The 15,685-nt window shown below is 40.6% G+C and overlaps 1 protein-coding gene across 1 annotated transcript in view; it reads left to right on the top strand.

The window, feature by feature from the left end:
- TGFBR3 (transforming growth factor beta receptor 3) overlaps positions 1-15,685 on the top strand; it is a 123,051-nt gene that overhangs the window by 32,448 nt on the left and 74,918 nt on the right. The window lies entirely within an intron of this gene.

Below are 15,685 nucleotides of genomic sequence, written 5' to 3'. Positions count from 1 at the left end.
CCAGAAGGCTTTGTACTTTATCTTTTAATATTGGCCTTTCCTATATTCTTGTAAATCTATCCCTAGACATATTTGAGCTTATTTTTAATAGCACCCCACCCCCTTCCTGCCCCCCTGAAAGCTGCAGGTAGAACTAACTTCAACTGAATGCTGATCGGATGAAAGTATCTCACAGTTCCTTCAACCTCCTTGAAAGATGGTTCTGTCTGGATATAATGCAATAGGTTAATTCAATACGAGTAAGTAATTTTTATGGTATCTAAAGGACCATGCCATGGGATCCCAGATATGTAAATGAATCAAGGCTACAGTCTATCCGTTTATTAAATTATTAAAACCATTCAAACCTCAGATTTCTCCCATGTCAGGTCTAATCTAAGATGATCTTTGCAGTGTAGTTGTAAAATCAGTTTCCAGGAGCTTAACACAGACAATGAAGAGGAGGAGAAGGCCATACTGAAATGTGGTTTGGTTACCACCTAAGGAGATGGTAGCCCCAGTCTTGCTGTCTATCTCAGGTATTAATAGTGGGCTCACAGGAAAGCTGGTCAGGGAAGCAATTCTCAGAGGTCTTGTGTCATGACTACAACGTCCTCTCACTCTAAATAGTGAGTTTAATAATGCTGAAGAAAGTACGTGACATTGCTTTAGGAAAAGCTTTCATGCTCAAAACCAAGAGTCTCCTCTATGCTCTTTAAAAGTTGACTTAGTTTGATTCTCATTTCCACTAAATTTTTAGTCAACATATAGGTCAAATAGCTTTGGAGAACATATATGTTGGAACTGTTGCATGAAGCCTGTTTAGTAGTCAAAGCACTTGCTGAGCTGTCTTTATCATATGCTCCACTGAAATGATTTAGTCAAAATTGCAAAGTGAAAATGCACGGGAGTCTTTTGAAAGTGGTATTTTGTGTCACTTGTGCTAATCATGGCCTAGGAGGAAAATGTATTTGCATAGTCAGCAGATTTTCTGAAATGAACCATAATCCTTTCTAAGAAGGCCTTTTTGCATTCAGTCTGTGGTTTCCTGAGCACGACCAAATGTAATGGCTTCTGGCTGCCCAAAGGGAGATAGGTCTGGTTCCTTCTGCCCCAGGGTTGCAGACTAGTCTGCTGCCCTTGGTGGGAGCCAGCCTACATGCTCTTCAGGCCTTCCTTCCTGTCACTAAGTGCACTAAAGCCTGACCAAAACCTGTTTAGTCTCTTTATTGCTGGGTTAGTTTCCTGTAACATTAGTGAGTTGAATCAGCTCTTGGGGAGAGTGGGTCTGATGAGCATCAAAACAGGCATGAAAGGTAGCTGGGAAGTCTTGGTGGGAAGAAAAGAGATGGAGGGAATGAGACACCCTGGTTTTGGCTGTGGTGAGATATTGGATGAGTCATCCTGTCTGGTAAACCTGCAGCATTAAGTTTCAGTGGGTTTTCATTCCTATGTCTGTAGAACTATCTGTGTATGTGTAGATCTGTCAGATTTGTCCTCCCATGAAAGACTTGCTTATTTGAGACCATCCTCCTAATCCCGTGCAGATGAAGCAGCATCCTGCGTACGTGAGGCATGGAGCCTTCCTCCTGTACCAACATCCAGATGCCAAGCACAGCATTTGTCACCCGCCAGCCAGCTGTCCTGCACCGAGCTTGTGCTTCTCAGCAAGGTTCAGATAACACTTGTGTGCCCATTCCTAGTGCCCAGCTGCTGCTTTGGCCTCTGGCTTCACCCTGGTGCGCAGCCAAGCTGCTGCACTTCTACCCTCATCTGCCCATGTGGTCCTGTGCAGGGGCTCCCATGTCCTGGGCATGAAGAAACATTGCAGTTTCTGCAGACACAGTTTCATTTATTCCAGTGGCTGTCTTCTGTTTTTTTTCGCCTCAAAGGCAATTCTAATCTAATAGACTGAATTTTTGAATCTCAAGTACAAATTGAGGGGAGATATGAAAGATGGAGATTATAATTGTAGTGTTGCAAACACTAAATTCCCTGCTTTTCACCACTAAATTTGCGGGTCATCCTTTAAGAGGCCATCTTATGTTTGCTGTTCTGTGTGGTTTTGAATATACTAAGTCAAATCCTTGCTGTTTGCTGACTTTGTTTTCGTGGTTCAGCTGATCTGTGTGAGCCATCGTGGCTGCAGTGAGCCAACACTGCTGGTGCTCACATGGTTAAAAATTATGGCTGAGGATTAGCTTGCAATAGTAAACTGCATAGGTAGGAACTATTGCTGTGGTGACTTTAAGACAGTTTATATCTCTGCTTTAATGATGCTTCTGTTTTAAACAGAAAATGCAGCTGCAAGTTTCAGCAGGCCTTGCTTTTTTGTCTTTGCAATAATTGGCCTATCTTGAGGGTTAAAATCTTTTTGTAGCTGACCTTGCCTCACAGCAGGAAATTAAATTTCATTTTTGGTAATAAGTATTTAAAATCCTGTTTTAAAGGTTCTAGCATGTGCACTTCAGAAAACTTTTTCCTCTTGTTCTCCAAGGTGTTATCTGATACTGTTCTTTATAAACATATCCAGATAATAAAGTTCTGCAGGCAACATATAAGCTTATTATTTGACTTAAGATAATTAGGTCTGTATATGATTTATAGTATAATGCATGCCTTTTATCAAGGAGCTTGGAACTAGGGAAGCAAAGGATTTTTAAAAATTATTTTAAACAAAAATGTCAATGAGAGAGATTTTTGAGGAAAACCTGACAGAAGATAAATACTTCCAAAAACCTAAGTTACGTTTGCTGCTCACCATACTCTAGAATGTGTCTGCGTGTATTTTCTTTGTTCTAAGCTTTTCCTGCATTTATGGAATTTTGGTGACCCTTGTAAGTTTAGAAAAAAAGGGTGAGGGTATCAGATACTGAAGTAAAAAAAATTTCAGGTTATATAGTTGGGGAAAAAAACCCTGAAAGAAGGTATGACACAAAAGCCTACTTCACTACTCAGTGTGAGGTTTTTTGTCTCTTGCAGCAATATCTGGGTGTGTATCCCGGGGGATGGTTTCAAAGGTTTTTAGAACATGGAGAAACCGAGTCTCAGAATTTTGCAAGGACCACCACTGACCTTATCCAGCAAACTTTAATTGAAAATGGCACAAAGAAAATGTAGCTGCACAGACCACTTAGCAGCTTCTGAGCCATCAGCTATCGTCCACGATAGCTCTAGGACCACTGCTCTGTTATGTTTATAGCCTTCACTGGAGGTTCAGCTGTGGCTTGAGCCATCCACCAGTGTAAAACAGCATAGGCTTGGTCCAGCCACCTTGTCTGAAGCGTCTTGTGGAACTCAGAGATACGTGTGCTGGTATTTAGTTTTTTGGCATTTAAATAGGAGAGTGTGGACGCTGTTCCCTTGCCAAGGTGACGCCGTTCTCAAGTTCAGCACAGAGCAAGGCTTATAAGTGTTCTCAGCGCTGGGGAAGACTCGTATGCTCTTCTCCTTTATGCACAGTCTTGAACAAGTTTAGACATAGAGTCTTTCTTAATTAAAAACAAACCAGAAAATAAAATCAAATCCACAAATCTAAGTGTAGCGGGGCATATTCCATAACTGCTTTATTGGCTGATCTTAACACAGAGGTTGAGCTGAGTTGGTTAACTGAGTGAGAGCTGGAGAAGAGTATAGTACTTGTGCTTTTGTGTTTTAGTTTTGTTTTGTTTTTTCCCCAATAGAAGAATGAAATTTTAAGTGTTTCGGGGAGGGGAGGATTTGTTTTTCTTAGGCTCTTGACATAAATCAGTTTTCAAGGTTTGTGCATTGAGACATTTAGTGATACTGAACTCATCCTTAAAGGGTCAGTTACAGGAATTCAGCCTTCGGCTGAACTCATGATCTTTTTTTTTTTTTCTTTTAATTAGAAAAGGGCTGGTGCTCTTTAAGTTGTGGAGCCCTTTTTCCACAATCCTATTTCTTTCCCTTTGATTTTTGCTGTTTCTGAGGTCCACTGTGTTTGATGGGACTGAATAATGTAAGAAGAGGTCTTCCCCACACCAGCAGTGGGCCTCTGGGGCAAGGTGTTGCCAACTGCTGCATCTGGAAGCCTGAGAAAGAGCAACATTTCTTCATCTAACAAAGGGGCTCGTTCATCAATAAGTGTTTTCAACCTGAGTCCACCTGAGGAGGTAGGAAAGACAGCCTCAGCTTGTCCCTTCCTGGCTAGAAGCAAATTGCTCATTTCAAAGCCTGTCCTGCTCGTTCTGTCTCCACAGCCCATGGTGTGTTCATCAGATCTTCCTGATGTTCAGCACTGAGCAGAATACCATTTTTTAATTTAAAGTTATCTTCCTCAAGTGCCAACTGAGAACAGGGAGGGGAAGGCTAAAAGCTTCCTGCTTGCCTGGAGCACCTAGATGTCAGCACAGGAGAACTTCTGACAGAAAAGACCAAGGAAGGGGAAAAAACAGCTCCAGCAGCTTTTTGCTAAATGCCTGTGGTTGGAAATAGGGTCGAGATGCTTCAGAACTGGCCAAGGATTAGAAATGGTGACTGCTCGCCTCTTCTTCACATGGGCTAGATGTGAATGGCAAGTCTCCCATGTGTCCTCAGGGTGGTGGCGGAGTTAAAAGGAAAGAAGATTGCATGCAAGTTGCTGTTGAGCTGGGAGCTGTACTGTCTCATACCCTGCACCTCTGTCAAAAAGATGTCTAAAAGGAAGCCACCGCTCTCCCTCCAGATGTGCATGCATTGAAACAGCCAAAATTCATTATTTCCTCTCTGAAAACCAAGGTCAATACTCCAGTTGACAGAGATAAAAGCAAGATGTTTCATTGAAAGAGCCCTTTTTTATGTAGGTGAATGACAAGTGCCAGTGAAGCTGAGCAGGCTGTGTAGGAACAGTTTAATGGATTAATAAGAGTTGGATAGAAAAGAGAACAAATGACAAGGAAGTTTGAGAGAGCTGTAGAAAGGGCACAGATAGAGCTGCTGCTATAAGTGACTACAATTTTTTTTTTGGAAAAGCTATTACACACACACATCACAAATATATGTGTATATATATGTATTTTCAGTCGTTCTGATCTGACCATAAAGAAGAAGAAGAAAACCAACCCAACCCCCTAAACCGAAGTCCTTCCTCCACCTCCAATCTAGTGAATGTTTTCTATAATCTTACTAGTATTATTCTGGTACCTTTGTCTATACCTATTGATGCTGCCTGAGGTGGGATACCAAATTACATAGGTCACTGGTTCATTGCAAAAGGGTAATTCCTCTGTTCCTCTTCAGGGGATAGTATCAAAGCAAGACCACGGCCCGTGGTAGTAGTTTGAGTTTTTTGTCATCAGTTCCTTGCATAATTCTGCACTTCCTGTGTTGGTTTGAGAATCATTAGAACTTGTGTCAGCACTTTCAAGAGCACCCAAGAGCATAAAAAGAACTGAAGTATATATTTGCAATTTAAATAAGTAACATTTTGCTGAGAAGAGAGACTCGGAAGACTTGTTTTCTTGGATAAGCACAGACTGCTGAGGTCTGATCTAGGTTTACACGTGTGTTTGTGCATGGTATTTGATGATGCATGAATTCCTGTGTGGCTGGTCGTGAAGGTAAGTACAAATCTTTCTTTGGCTCCTGAAACTGATTTTATGAAGTCTGGAATTTCCTTCACCGTCATCTTCAATTTACTCATTTTCAGGAATACAATAACAGCAGTAGTGTGAGTAGGATGGTTTGAGGAGTTTCATTACCAATTAATTAAAAAATATAATGGTTTTGAAACCTGTTTGTGCTCTAAGTAGGCATTTAGTTTTTATTTTTCTTTCCTTTTGGCTCCAATACAGAGCTCTAATGTAAACCAAGCCAAATGCTTCCTGTCGTTGCCTGATAAAAAGTGCACTTCCATTCATTGTTTCCATGCAGCTTCCTATCCTTTCTACAGTAAAGAGGGATAAATCTGAGACAATTTATGGGCTATCTCTGGGGAAAGAGACTTTCACAACAAAACGCTTAAATGTTGTTTGGACAAATGAACAAGGAATGTTAGAAATGGTTGTGTTTGTTCATTTCTTCCTCTTTGTACCATCATGGTTCTGGAGACAACTTGATCAATTAACAGGGATAAAACTGAATGCTACATTTGGCTCTTCCATTCAGCCTGTTAAGGCATAATGATTACTTGCATTTTAGGTTCAGTATCTTTTACAGTCTTGATAAAAGTTTTGAGATGGAATTCAGAGTTTTCTGAAATGCAGACATGTCTGGAGGGGAAGCCCTGAGTAATGTTGGCTACTGTTGGGAAGAGGATAGGTGCTTCACAGGACCTACCGTTTATGCAGGAGAATCACCTACATTTGTATTTTAGACCAATTGCTGGAAATTTGTCTCTTTTCTACTACTTCAGGATAACATGAAAAACTCAGCAACCCTATCTGAAACAGCGATGGACTACTTTGTCTTCAATTCTTTGGCATGGAAAACAGAAGATGTACTTTCAGGGTTTATTTAAATGAAAGTCAACACATTCATGCTGTTCTGTTTATACAGACTAAAAAGATGCTCTTATGTTTGTAGAGTGTTTTCAAATACTTGGGAGAAAGAATGAAAGAGAGGGAGAGCATGTATGCATGAGTGTGCATGCCTTAAAAATGGAAAAATACTAGAAAAGAGTTTCTGTAAGCAGAATTTGGTGGCAAATCTCAAGAGAAGTTAGGGCTCTGACAGTGCTTTTGGTCAGAAAGAGGTGCAGCAGAGGTTACATAAAATGCAGCTCTTTGATAGAGCAATACTTTATATGTTGCAGTACATCTGCTTTGAAAGACGTCTTTGTTTTCTAGGTGCAGATGTTTGTTTTCGAAGATTATGCCTCATGTGTCGGAATGTCTTAAAATTGTGCTCAGCAGATGTTAAACTAAACAGATTTTTCAGTCTCTGCATTTTCTGTTTAATTAGCTTAATAGGTGTCTACACAAGGCACCTGGAGTTCCATGTGTTGAACAAGATACTGACACATTGACATTGACTAACCCTGTCTCGCTTGCACAGGATTTGCAATGAGTTTTATCATGAATGAATTTGGCTGCTATCTACATTCTTCTTAAAATTGGTAGATTGGGTATAATTCTACTTTCTTAAGTAGCAGTACGTTGCTACAGAAGTCGAGTTTTATTTGATGGTTAGGTTTTCCAATTTAAATTGTCCTAGATAAGGACAAAATGTTGGTAGATGCTTTTTTTTTTTTTCTTAAGAAAGTGAAAGAAAGCATTTCTGCTTTCAGATGCAATTTGATTTTTTTTTTTTTCCCTCAAGAGAAAAATGTGAGATCCATGCAGGTGACACGTGAGGTTCAGTCACCTCAGCTGCAACAGAGCACATGAGCCTCATGCCTTTACCAGGGAGTAGGAGCAGTGGGAACGGAGCTTTTGCAACACATCCTCCAGGGAGGCATAAAAGATTGTTAAAAGGAAAACCAGCTGCAGGAGTTTGTTCCAAACAAAACTGCAATCCAAAGAAGGTATGGGGGGTGTCATTTATGGATATGAATAACTCAAAATGGGCAGGCAGAAGATGCTAGATAGATTTTGCTATGCATAACAGAAATGTCTAGAAAGACTGCAGGAAAATAAAGGATCAAGATGCTTTGCAGATAGCGTAATCTAATATGTTGATATATTGAAATGGCAGAGTAGTTGGGTCCGTATGGGGAATGTATCTGTAACACAGTTGATGATAGTGGAATGGGAATTAATTCTGGGATGATAATTGTGGATTGAGAGCACTAGAGCAAGGCCCTGGTTGTGTGCAGCTTTTACATTAGAAGTGAGCATTGTGTTGAAGCATGTAGGCTATTGCATAGTTGCAGAATATCATTTTTTCTCCCCTTGGAGAAAGAGGGAAAGAACAAGGGTGGTGTCATGAAATGGAGTTACTGAAGATTAGTGGGCTTTGAGCATTGGAATGGGAAACCTCTGATGTGTTTTTGTATGAGCACATGTTTTTAATATTGCTTGTACTTTTTAACTTCATCTACAACCAAATGTTGCCATATGTATTGAATATTTCTTGGGGATATATTTTTTGTCTTCTCAGTTTAAGTTTTATAGCTTACTGATTTTAAATAAATACATATGGAATATGAGGTTTTTGAGACCCCCTACTAACCCATTTGTTGTTTTTGTTTTCTTTTGATTTTTTTTTCTTTCCAAAATTGCCACAATTTGTCCGTGAATCTTTCCCGTGTAATTTTAAACCTCTCCCATTTGCCCCTACGGTAATTCAGTCAAAAGTAGTACCACCATCAAAAATACACTTTTTTTTTTTTTCCTGACAAGAAGCCAGATGCGGCAGTAAAAGAACTCCCTGACAACTACGGGTATGAAGGGGAACTTACCTAGCCTTGTATAGAACAGCTATACTGGCTTTGTGTTTTCAGTACAATGCCTCAATCTTGTTTTTTCATATTCCCCTATCTGATTTTCTGTGTGTACTTTTTTCCTTTGTGGGCTTTTTTTCTCTTTTTGTCCCTTTCTGCTGAAGCCTTCAAATGCATTCAAGGACATTCAGTGAACATTAACTCACTTCAGGTTTTGCCTATGTTGAAATTCACAAGTTGTCTGTTCTTCCTTCTGTTAATTTAGAACTTGCTCTAAATTCCTTGATACCAGCCAGTGTTTATGGTGCAGTGATTGATCAAGCTCTCATCAGGTGGGGATTGAGAAGTTTAAAAATACTTTTTCTAGGGAATTTGTGGTATACGTGAGTTGCCTTAAAGAAGGAAGATACCTGTTACATTTCAAAACAGTCTATAGTTGCATGAAGAAAGTCTTATAAGACCTAATCCCCAGCAGCATTATTAAAATATGTATATAAGTAAGTGTTGGGACATACTAAGGAAATGGTAGTGTAATTTTTTTCTGGTATTAAGTAAACAGAAAAATAACAGCCTTGTCTTATAAAAGAAGCTTTACTGGAGTTTCCCTCTGCTTTGGGAATGCAAGATTGATGTGGGTATTGGTATGCATTATGAATGGAAGCAAAGATACATCTTGTCTAATAAATTTAGTAATACATACTGCTAAAATTTACAAGCTACATAAACCTGTATTCCTAGTTATCTAAAATATTTGAGCACATTTGCTAACTTAATATTACACTTTTTTTTTTTCCAAGTTGCATTATCACCCTCTTGCTGTTGTTCCACCTTCACTCACTATGCTGAAAACAGTAACTCTTCGTGTAGTTTTTATGTCAGTTCCTTTCACTTTTACTCTTTGGGCAGCTGGCCTTATTAGGCCTTATTAGGGTATTTAGCAAATGAGACAGTGGAAACAGTGCCACCTCTATGACCAGTAATTCTACAGATCATCAGAGAGATATCACTTATCGAGGTGGGACTCTTATTGGTATTAGTGTTGCAATTCTTAAACTCGCCAGTAGTGAATTGTTTTTGAAATTCTATATATTGTCCTAATTTTGCTGAAACATTTTTGGGTGAATGATGGGATTTTTCTAGTGGTTCCTCAGTCCTTAACCTGTAGTGGTATGGAAACGCAGTAATCTTGGACTCTCAAGAGAAGATTTGAGGTTGTGTATGGGAGATTAAGATTATGTTTACACTCCTTATTTCCTTCTACATGTTCCTCATCACCTCCTTCCTGTTTCTCTTTCCTCCTGCTTAACTGCTTGTGAGTTTTCTTTAATCTACCTGGGTGTAATTTTGTATGTAACCAAAATCCCCAAAGACTGTAGCTTCCTAGACTGATTTGTCCTGAAATTGGATGTCTTCTGCTGTGTATTGGTGATACCCAAAGATACCTAGGAGTTCCTCCTAAGGCTATTGATTAAATCTGAGGGCTCTAGACACGCGTGAGAAATAAAACACTTCTTGAGTAGGTGGTACTTTTCTGTTTGAGTACATGTGCTAGGTTTTGTCAGAGTTAAAGCTGCTGCCACAAGCTGTATAGAATGAGAAAACCATAGCTCTCTGTTCCCCTCTAGAGCCAAATAGTCCATAAGACAAAAATAAATCAGCACTGGATTTATACAAATAAAATATAAAACACTTTGGACAGTAGTCTTTTCATTTTCTTACTGCCAGTGGGAATGTATAGTGTATGCATCGCCCTTTCAGTGTCTTGTTTCTCTCCCATGTATCTTACTGCGATCATGTTATTCAAGGAGGAAAATCGGGAATAGTCTTGGACAGTCCAGCTCCTCGATGGTGGTGGAAATGCTTCTTTACTTCCATGATAAGAAACACTGCAGTTTCCTTCATGCTGCTGTCTCTCATCGCAAAGTAGCTGTGATGTCTCCTACCATCTCATCTTCCCTTTTCCATCCCTCAAGACTTAAGACTGAATGCCAGAATGACTGATCCTGAGCAGGGATTCCTTACTGAAGTCCTGCTTGCTTAGGAGTGTGAAGCTGCTTTTTCATGGTCATATGTAGTAAAAATTGCTCATGGTGTTAAAGTTGGAGGAAGAAGTCCATTGTTCTCTATAGCCCTTGAAACACCAGGAATTTGGCATCCCAGGTAGTCTTTTGTGAAGGAGCACACGAGAAGGAATTCAGTAGTTGTTAAAGAACCACCCACACAAGATAAGTAAGAATGTCTTATATTTTCTCTTTGAGTAACAGGCATAACTTCTCACTTGTAAATTCTTGTTTGCCTCAATCCTTGTTTATAGCATTTTTGGTATAAATTATTCCATCAGTGAGAAATCCTTTATGAGAAGGTTGTGTAGGTGTTAAAAATTATTCCACGTAGAATAGTGGCTCTTCACCCATGCAATTGTATTTTTTAGAAATGAGTGGTGAATGTTTTAAGACAAAGTTATTACTAAGTCTGCTTAGGTGCTCTGCAATGAATCTTAAGCTCTTCAGTTCAAGAGAAAATGACTTTTTCTCCTCTTGCTTTTCAGAACCTTTTTTGCTATTCAAAACTAGCTTTGAGGATCCTGCCTCTTTCCTTCTTGTTCCAGTTTTCACTGTCACTAGTTTATATAAAAAATGCCCTTAAATTAACCTTCTTGAAAACAACTTTTGTGAGTCTGCCATTTGGGCATACTGAAATCTCTGCTCTGATAGCTATCCTCCTCTACGACTTGCTCTACAGTGTTCAAAATGATGAATTCTAGCAGGATGTGCTGTAGTGTATATTGCTTTGTACCTGACAACACAGAAAATCCCTAGTGTTTCTCAAATCTGGATTTGGAATTTTTGTCTTTATGTATAATGACTGTGTATGTGTCATTCCCTCATTTAAAAATCAATTAGGATAAATCTGTCCTTCTAAGGAGTGTTATATCCCGTTGGCGTGGCTTGAATCTTCCTGCATGGTGTGTGGAAACTATGCTAACGTGCTGTGGAACCCACAGCACAGATTCATGCAGTTTGCAGGAGCTGGTCACACTTTTCAGCTGACAACACTAGAAATCTCTATGGAAATATAACAAAGTATATTAGCCTTTACTATTTGAATAAAATCCATCATAGTTCTGAGCTGGTCTTCGGCTGCTACTTGTGGTATAGTCCACTGTTGTATTCACTCCCTTTTCTGCTACTTTGTTAGAACACATGCTACTCATTAGTAGCATGGATGATATGGGAAACAAGAATGTTGAAATTGTATTGAATACCTTCCAGATGTTCATATCAAACAAAGTTGGATCTGCGTGAAGATTTTCTTTTAAATATTCATAGTAATTGGGAATGGAAAAATAATTCATTGCTGATCAGTTAGTTAAAATTCTAAATTCAATAAACATTTGCCATCAGAAAACACATCTGCACTAAGTGGTTCTTATAAAACTACCTAACCTGCTTACCTTCTTCAAAAGGCTTTGCGGGTGTTACAGAATTAATCTTTAATTGCAGTAAGAACCAGGATTTGCTAACAGGATTGAATGAATATATAGTCCAAAGCAGTGATATTTAAACAAAAGCCAAATAATGTCTGTGTGAACACATTTATATCCTCAGTAGAGGAAGGACTGAATTCCAAAGGCTTGTAGCCACACTAGGATGTACACACTGGAGGTTACAAATCTGTGAACTGTAGGGATGAGGTGCAAGAGAGTATCTGTATGTGTCTGCAGCTAAAGGGGTGATCTTGATGAATCAGCTGAACAAACTGGCTCTTAAGCAGCAATCATTTTGAGTTTTGGCATAATGGTAGTGTCACCAGTGCAGGTGAAGTTGGTAAGAACAGGATGTGGGCTTGCAGTGAGCAGCTGACAGAGGCTGATCTCGGCGCTTGTGTATGGCAAAGCAGCAGGATGGTGAAGCCCAGGGAGGATGAGGCTGTGGTTTCATCTTGGCTTTCAAACTCAAGCTGGCAGAGTGGAGGTGATAAACAATCAGATTAGTAGTGTCACAGAAAGGGCTTTCTGGCTGTTTTTTTTTTTTCTTCTTTTCTTTAGAGTTGTAAATGCACACTCTCTAGGATTCCAACTATCTAGAGGAAGTAACTAGCTCTCCAGTCACAGGAAGGTGTCAGGGAGGGAAGGAAGGTGAGCAGGAGGAGTCTGAGAGGAGCCAAAAAGAGCGAGAGCAGTTAATTTGGAGAAAGGAGACCTTGCTGGAGTGAGAGTACCTGGGATTGGCACCCTGCTGTCTGGAAAGGTCCTGTAGGTGTAGTAGGTAGTGCTGGAAAGAAACGTTAACAAGTAGTGAGTGAATAGCTCAGGCAGTGCTGGTGTGTGTGTCATGTAAGAATAGACTAAAATAAAGCAGAAGAAGAGAGAAGGTGGCAGAAGGAACTGGCTTACGTCATGTGCAGACCAGCATCAGTGGACTTGGTGATACAGATTCCCTTCACTTGGCACTAGCTCCAGGCATGCAAACATTACGCTCAGCATGGCATTACTGCCCAGGCTGATGGTTGGGCAAATACACAAATTTCAGCATGTGAAGATGATGACTGTTTGGTACTGCCAGCACATTTAATCACAGAATCATCTAGGTTGGAAGAGACCTCCAAGATCACCTCATCCAACCTCTGACCTAACACTAACAAGTCCTCCACTAAACCATATCACTAAGCTAATGAGACAATGTTCATGAGTCTTGAGTTCTTAGGAAGCGTAATGTGGACCTGGGACATAACTACACAAACACCTATGCAAAACTTTGCAGAAATGCAACATCTAGTGTAAGCCTCTTTGGTACTTATCCCACCATAAATCTTTGTATGTGGGTAATCTGACAGCAGATGTTGTTTGAATACAGTGGAGCTAGCCTCCAGTAGTTATTCTGATTTCTGGTTCAAATTTCAAGGACTTTTTCTTGGTCAGTAATGAGTCTGGACTGAAAACAATTCTGCTAGAAGAAAAAAACTCCCCTTCTTCCTGTCTCCTTCCCAAAAATGTTGATTTCTTATACTGAGCGGCTCAGAACAACTCCAATTTGAAGGAAGTGGTGCACAGAGCTGACAGAAATCTCAAGGAATCAAAAGAAAGCATTGAAGCACGCACATAGTGGCAACATCTGGAGCGTAGTTGCTCAGGAGGCAGAGGGGAAGGGAGAACACGTGAGGGTAGGAGCTAATGTGGGGGCTGGAGGCAGGCTGTGGTGGTGACGGGTAGTTTGAAATGCTGTCGTACCTGCTCGGTTGGTCACACACCGTGGTGTGCCCCAGGCTGGCCAGCTGGGAGCCAGCTTGCATGCACAAGTCGTGGAGCTGCACTGGTGCCATCGGGGCCCTACGGCAGTGAGCCCTGTCAGGGCTGGTACCGCTGCTCGGGCATGCTGCCAGCATGGTTACACAGCTTCTGCAGGAGGTCTGGCCCTCCTCCAGCTTGGACGGAGCTCAGGCAGCATGGGCATGCCTCCGCCTGCCCTTCATTGTGTAGATAAGCTCGGCTGCACATGGTTATCCAGGATGTGAACTTCTACTCCCTCTGTGAATGTTTCCATTTCACTAATAGAGCAGTCTGCCTTGCAGAGAGGGCTTTCCTAACGTGAGCTTCAGATGCCGGGCAGGAAGGTCGCTACAGAAAGCCTGTTGCTGTGTCAGTTCACACCTGTACATCCTGCTCACTGCTGTCTTGATGTAGATGGGTCCATGCAGGCAGTGAGAAGAAATCCGCATAGTCTCCACTAGTGTGGCAGACTTGTACAAGTAAAGACCAGCTGAACACTGGAGGGAAGGATTGGTAGGTGAACTGCACGGAAACATGGATTCCCTCCTGTCTACCTCTGCCAAAAGGGAGGTACTAGCTCTTTCTCTTCAACCTTTGCTAAGAAAAGTGTACGTTCTTTGTCAGCAGCTCCATTTCCATCTTGTTCCAAGTCTTACAGTTTTTTATTCCTGTGCCAGACTGTCTTATCTTTCTAACTGTCCTTTACATAGAGGCTGCTATCTTGCCTTGTACATTCCTCTCCCCAAACCCTGGTATTCTTTTTTTTTGCGCTCACGTGTGTGTAAATGTTTTAATGTTCAATTTCCCTTACTTTCTGATCCCGTATGAGAGAGGCATCTTAACAAATGTCATCTCCGCTCTGGTCTGCAAGAGAAAACAATTCCCTAGCCCAATTGATGCACATGTTTAGAAATGTTTTTTGTGCTGATTGTATAATAGCTCGTTCTGCTACAGGACGTGCACACCAGTGGTTGGGCTCATTGATCTGCAGGTTCTCTGATCTGCATTTGCAAATCAGGAAAAGGAGCCCTTTCTACTGGTGATATTATTGTTATTAATTCTATAGTTTCATCAAGCGTTACAAAGGGCAACATTCATTGCTTAGGCTGCTTTCATCTTATATATGTGCTTTTAAGAAGAGGATAAAAAAAAACAACAACTGAAACAAAGTCTGCAGTCCCCCAAGCTGCTGGTCAGTGCTACTCCTTGTACAGAGTACCAAGTTTATCTTCTGCACTCCAAGCACAGGCATGTGCAATCTATGCCTGGAGCACTGCCTTTGACAAACACTCCTGTTCTGTAGGATCTGGCAGGATATGTACTATGCACCGGTGGGTTTCAGGAACATCTCCTTTTGCAGGACAAGGCATGCATGACCCAAGGCACTGCGGAAATCTCACTGTTCTCAGTGGCTTTGCTTTTTCTACATAAATTCTGTTTTAAGATGGGCTCTCTGACTTTAAGTGGCCAGTTGCTAACTGTATCTTGAGTGAACTGTATTTGTAACCAGCAAAGTGTAGGTCAATCTTAATATAATTAAACATACATGTACACCCAGGTCAAATGATCTCTAGTGCTACGATAGCTGGATGTAGACTTCACAAAACCAGGAAGAGCTGTGCTATTTGATCATTTGAGGATTTTCTTTAACTATGAACTTTTATTTAGAAACAAACAAACAAAACCATTTTACTTTAGTTGCAGATGTATGCTAGCCAGAGAAATTAGAAATCAGCTTTATGGTCCTCCTTTATATGTCACAGCCTTTGAACTGACCAGTTCATCTAATTCTTATCTGACTGACTTTTGTGCAAATTAGGGGTTAAGTCAATTGACATTCTCTTGTGACCTTCTGAATCAAAAACATACCGTATCTGTTACTGTCAGAGGTGGGTTTGAGCCATTTTGGAAAAGCAGGGCTGCTTTTCATAAATATTTGTCTTGCTTTAGTTTCCTGAGATATAGTTCAAATGTAAACTGCTCCGTATGTTTCAGCTTTTGTGCTAGCTAGCTATATCACATCACACTGTCTCACATACTACATAAAAGTATGGCACTACATCATGCTGTGGTGATTATTTGAAAGGGTGTACACTCTGTTTTGGACTAGATATCTG

Source organism: Cygnus atratus, chromosome 8 (genome assembly GCF_013377495.2).
Source record: "Cygnus atratus isolate AKBS03 ecotype Queensland, Australia chromosome 8, CAtr_DNAZoo_HiC_assembly, whole genome shotgun sequence".
NCBI classification, from domain to species: Eukaryota; Metazoa; Chordata; class Aves; order Anseriformes; family Anatidae; genus Cygnus; species Cygnus atratus.
The sequence above is the reverse complement of the archived record's forward strand: the minus strand, read 5'-3'. Positions and strand labels throughout refer to the sequence as shown.